Genomic DNA, 6,000 nt, shown 5'->3' on the forward strand with positions numbered 1-6,000 from the left:
CCGCGGACTCCTCGCTGCGCAACAGCTCAGGAAGGATGGCCTCCAACGACTTCTTCCACCTCTGTTTCCACAGCCTATAATCAGCTGGGGAAAGGAGGCAGGCAAACAACTCTTTTAAGTCGTGGGGGACCATCTCGTTTGCGGAGAAGGTGGCTTTTAATAAACCCTTAAAGTATTCACTTCTCCTGCCGAACTCTTTCTGGGCTTTGCACAGCTCCCTCTTTGTCTGGAAGGAGAAGGGTTCCCATTCTCGGTATCTCCCTCCCCTTCCTCTAAAACTGACCGGGGCGGCAAAGGGAATCACTACCTGTTCCGGGTTCTGGTCTTCAGGCCTGTCACTTCTGGTCGCCGAAGCGCGGGAACCGGATGGGACAGTGTGGGAGCTGGGAGGAGCGACGTGGGAACCAGGAAGAGGGGCGTAGGAACCGGGAGGAGGGGCGTGGGAACCAGAAGCCGGAAGAGGCGGGGCTGGAGGACCGACTGAGGAGGAGGGCTGAAGGGAGGAGCAGCGGCCGGAAGGGGTGGGGTTTTGGGAGGTCACACTTTGGAGACACGCCCCCGAGGAGGAGGAACCACCCAGGGGGAAATGGGAGGAGTCAGGGTAGGATGGAAGGGAGGGGCTAGGGAGGAAGGGATTGGTCATTGAGGGAAGAAAGGGGTTCTTGGAAGAAGGAGCACAAGGGGGGGGTCCGACCATGCGGTCCCCGCCATCTTGTGCTCTTTGGAGGCCATTTTGAGGGTTAGGAGAGGGGTCAGGGAATATAGGGGAGCATTGGAAACTGGGGGAAACTGAGGCATGGGGGTTAGAGGAGGAATCAGGGAACATGGAGGAGCCTTGGAGACTGGGGGAAACTGAGGCATGGGGGTTAGAAGAGGAATCAGGGAACATGGAGGAGCCTTGGAGACTGGGGGAAACTGAGGCATGGGGGTCTGAGGGTAAAAACTGGGGACTTGTAACCTGGGAAACGTTTAACTGAGGGCTGATAACTGGGGAAACTGAGGAATGGGAAGACACCCTGGCAGCTTGGCCAGGGCTGCCAGGGCAAGGGTTCTGGGAGAGACGTGGGGAGCCAGGGATCCTGTTACCCTTGGGGGATCCCTGAACAGGACAACTTGCCCTGCAGGTCGCTCTGCAGGTCTCCCTCAACTCGGGATCAGGGGGAGAGGAACATGGGGATAGGGAAACTGGGGAAACTGGGGAGTTTTGTGGCGGCTGCTTCTGCATTTTCTTTTCCTCTATTACAGCAGACCGAATTAAAATAAATAATGTTACAAATTTTTCAACTGAATTATCACCTCCATTAACTATTTCTGTTAATTTGGACCCAACCACATTCCAGAATTCTACAGAATTTGCTTTGTCTGGGGTTACATTTGGGAAATGCAGGAACAGCCATCTCACAAACTTCTTTACCCTCCCACGCGAAAACTTCTTATTCCCCCCCTCAAGGGTACCCACAACTTGGTAAAAAACTCTCTTTTGCTGTGCCGAAAGACGTGCTCCCATCTTGTCAACCCTGGCACAGCAATCCCACCGCCCCCTGCAACCAAACAACAAATCAGCTAAAATAAAAATACGGGTCCGGACCGGGCTACACACACACTTCCCCCAAGGGAGTTTTCACACACTGGGCGCCCCCTTTTCCCACACACAGGGACCACTCACCCAAGTCCGGACAGTTGTTGCAGGCGACGTCCACACCTCCCGAGGCGACCGTCTGCATGTCTGACGGCTGCCGCCTCAACCTCTGGGAGCGCAACTCGGCAAAAACGAGTCTGCTACTACCAGAGCAGCTGCCGCTCACGGTCTTTGTGAAATAGGTCCACCAACCTCTCCGGGGGTCTCTACGCCTTGCGAGAGGCCCCACGTTGGGCGCCAGCTGTCGCTGCCCGCTCGGCCCTTCACGCCCCGGCTAGCTCGTGCCAAGCGTCAGCGGCAGGAGTGGGGAACCAGGTGAGCACTGTGTGGCTCGACCTGGAACCTCTAGAGCTCCTTTGGGCTCGGGCTCTATAGTATGCAGAGGGGCAAGACCAGCCGGGATCTACAATTGCCAAGGCCAAGGCACCAACAGCCTCCTGCTGTCACCTCAGGGTGAGTAAAACAGGGCTGAAAACAGCGCTGGATCCCGATCCTTTCTTCCTCTGAGGGCTGGCTGAGGGCAGCAGAGGCGGGCCCTGAGGAATCAGGGCTGTGTGTGGGGGATTGTTGCTGTAGTCCAGCATTGCCCTGGCAAAAGCCCTGGGAAGCCGAGGCAGGAGCAGGTGGGAAGGGCCGGCGCTGCTGCTGCTCCTGGCCGGGAGCCCCGGCCGGGCCGGGCCTGCGCCCGCTGCGCTGCGGCTGCTGCTGCTGCCAGAGCCGGGCGGGACTCGGGGACAGGGAATGGACACGGGGGGACAGCAAAGGCCTTGGGGGCTGCAGGGATGTTGGTGCTGGGGCCAGCGCCAGCACAGAGCTTCAGCCCGCAATGAACCCCGAGGGAAACGCTGGGGAAAGGCTCCATTCAGCCTTTTTTTACTCGGCCCTGTGAAGGGACCGAAATAAAAGGAGAGTGAGCAGGGCCCGACCCCTTCTCCTTTGGGAGGAGCCCCTGGGGCTGTGAGGGGCCGTGAGGGGAAATGAGAGGTCCTATGGGGCTGTGAGGGGCTGTGAGGGGCCGTGAGGGGAAATGAGAGGTTCTATGGGGCCATGAGAGGTTCTATGGGGCCATGAGGGGCTGTGAGGGGAAATGAGGGGCCATGAAGGGACATGAAGGGCTGTGAGAGGTTCTGTGGGGCCATGAGGGGCTGTGAGCGGCCAAGAGATGTTCTATGGGGCCATGAGAGGTTCTATGGGGCCATGAGGGGTTGTGAGGGGCCATGAGGGGCTGTGAGGGGCCAAGAGATGTTCTATGGGGCCATGAGAGGTTCTATGGGGCCATGAGGGGCTGTGAGGGGCCATGAGGAGCCTCAGCCCTGGCAGGAGGGGTCCCACCATGTCCCCAGGGCAGAGCAGCCGTGAGGGGCCGCGAGTGCAGATGTGGCAGCAGAGCGGGCTTGGGGCACCTCTGGGAGGGGATGAGACCCTTCCCCAGCTCCAAACCACACTAAACCCACCATTAAAAGGATTTTCCATCTTTAGAATCTACTGGCAACTTGGAAATGACCGTACAGTTTAATCATAGTGGGAAAAGCAAGGGAATTTTCCCAGTGAGAGACATCCAGCCATTTTTATTCATGTCTAAGATTTAAAAGTCTTGACAGTGAAAAGTAATACTAATAAATAATAATAACAACAAGAACAAGTTTATTTCTTGAATAATAATTCTTCTGAATCCCAACAATCAGCTCAGAAACATGTTTTTGTTTGTAATAGATTACTAGTAAAGAAATAAATGAAATAGATTTCATTTGTAATTCAGATGTGTTTCATCCTTTTCCCCATTTCTGGTCTCCTTCCTCCAGGGTCATTTCCTTTACTCACCCACTTTCTAATAGTTAGAAGGGAGTTAAGCGCACTGGAAAAGACAACAGCTCCTGTTTCCAAGGGAAGCAGCCACCACTCCAGGGAACCTGAATTGCCCCCAGGCTCGTGTGTGCACTTGAAGGGTGAGCGGGTGTTGGGGACAGAGATCTCAAACTCCTTCTAAGGCTGTGAGAAACCCACAAGTGGCAAAGTATCATTGTGGGTCAGCTCCTGCTGAAATTCCATTCCCCCACACCCTCCAAATGGGCAGGCAGGGCTGGGCTCTGGCAGGGTTCAGTTTTGAGTGCCTTGTGCTCCCTGGCATGGAAGTGATCCTATGAACTCTGGTACTGATGGATTGTGGAATGGCTGCTGAAGGAGGAGGGGGAATCTCAGCAGACAGGAAAGTCTCTTCTTCTCCCTTCTCCCTGCAGAACCCCCTCTCCAAAGAGAAATGCCTGTGCTGGGTTTCCATGGCACCCCTTCCCTCAGGCCAGTGTCTGAGCCACTGTGTGCTCTACAGGAGCCAAAGCCAGAGGAGTCCCAATATCAGTCACCCCACGGTCCCCACACAGCAGGAGAAAGCACTGCTTGCAGTGGGGCTGCTGATCTGTGACCCGTCCTGGTTCCATCCACCCCACTCCTCTCAGCCACAGGCACCAGAAGGATCCCAGGAAAGCCACAGTGCTCTACCAGATGCCAGGAGCACTCCCTGCTGTGGCCTCAGGGATTCTGGGTGACCTCGTGGATGAGGATCTGTGGCTGGTGATGGAATGTGTGGATGGAGGCCCTTGACAGGAGGTTGTTGGAGACACGTGTGGGGCTGAAGGAGAGATGGCAGCTGTCAGTGGGGAGGGCAGGGACCCCGCTTGTGAGTCCATTGCCTTGGACACCCTCAGCCACAGGATGTCCAAGAAGTCACACAAGGCTTTGGCACTCTCAGCCTTCTTTTCCCCAAGTTCCTGCTTTCTGTACATTGACAGTAGAGAACCTTGCTTGTTTCTACAACTAGAACAAAGATCCCAGATGGAACAAGCCTTGCTGGTTTTAGTCAGAAGCATCAGTGACCAAAAGTTGTGTTTCCATTGGTTTACTCACATCTTTGTTCCTTCTCAGTGTTCAGGCTGGGCTGTGGGGTGTCCTCATTTGCTGCATTTTCTGAGTTCCTCTTGGATCCCTTGAGCAATAGGTTGTGCCCTCGGAGGATCCTTTGTGCTCCTTGGTGACCCAGGAGAACCTTCCAGGCAGTTTTTGGGGGAGCTGCTGCTGTGATGTCACAGGAACGTTGCCGTGTCCTTGTGGTGTTCCCGTTGCTGTGGGGCACAGAGGCCTCAGTGTCAGAGCGGCTCTGGGCACCTGCTCATTGCCTGAGGATCCTCCTGCCCGAGGCATTCTCAGCAGCCAGCCCAGCCCCTGACGGGTGTCCTTCTGTCCTGGCAGGGGGACAGACAGTCTGCAGACGTGTGCAGCACAGCCAAAATGATCCAGCAAGTGGTTGCTGCAGTTTGCACTCTGCACTCTGGGGCTTCTGATGGGTATTTTTTAACCCACTGGGCCCCTAAGTCGAGGATTTCCCCAGGTGCACCATATGTGCCTTTGGGATTGCTGTGGGCTTTCTGTTCTTCCTTTGGAACAGAGGTGATTTTGAAAGAAAATTGCCATTAAGATGCCATTTATTTGGGAAAGCTCCTGCCAACAACTTCTTTAAAAAGGGGTTGTTTGTAGCCAGCAGGGTGTGCACAGCATTTGGAATGGAGCCTGGGGGGGTTCTGTTCCCCAGGAGGAGAGTCTGTGGCAGTGAACCCTGGCATTCCTCCCTCTGTTTGCTGACCCAGCCAAAAACTGGACACAGCCTTGTATTTTGTGCTGTTCTCTTGCTTGCTGTGCGATCCAAAAGGACTGTGGCTCCAGGAGGGAAGTTGTGAAAGCAAAATGCTCTCTTGGCATTGACTTGTTGTGTGGGACTTTCCAGCACAGGCAGCTTTTTCTCCTAACAGCATCTGGTTCAGGTGAAGGTCCCCTCACACATGGATACTGGGAAGCTCCGTCTTCAGTGAGCAGGAAAGGAACCTTTGGTGTTCAGAGATCCCAGTTGTTCCCTTTCAACACCATCATGAGCCCAGTAAGCTCCAGTATGATCCTTGTCACATGGCAGCACTCCCAGGATGGTCCCAGTTGCCTCTGGCTAGATCAACCCAGTCAGTCCCAGTATGATGCCATTGGCTCCCAGCATGCTCCCAGTTGCTCCCAGTCACCCCCAGTATGGGGGATGATGTGCATGGTGTGTTCCCAGTCATTCTCAGATACTCCCAGTATGAGTCCAGTCACTCCCAGTATGATCCAAAATTGGATTGCTGGGAGTCCTCATGGAATCCTGGAGACCATTGTGACACTCTAGGGCCCCATGGAACCGTGGTGACACCAGGTTGGCTGGGAGTGTTGATGTGCTGCAGGGCAGGAGGGCTCTGCACAGGGAGCTGGACAGGCTGGATCCAGGGCCCAAACCCAACAAGGTGAGGTTTAACAAGTCCAAGTGCCAGGTCCTGCACTTTGGCCAC

The sequence above is a fragment of the Cyanistes caeruleus genome, unplaced genomic scaffold, assembly GCF_971803275.1.
Source record: "Cyanistes caeruleus unplaced genomic scaffold, bCyaCae1.hap1.1 HAP1_SCAFFOLD_131, whole genome shotgun sequence".
Classification (NCBI taxonomy): Eukaryota; Metazoa; Chordata; class Aves; order Passeriformes; family Paridae; genus Cyanistes; species Cyanistes caeruleus.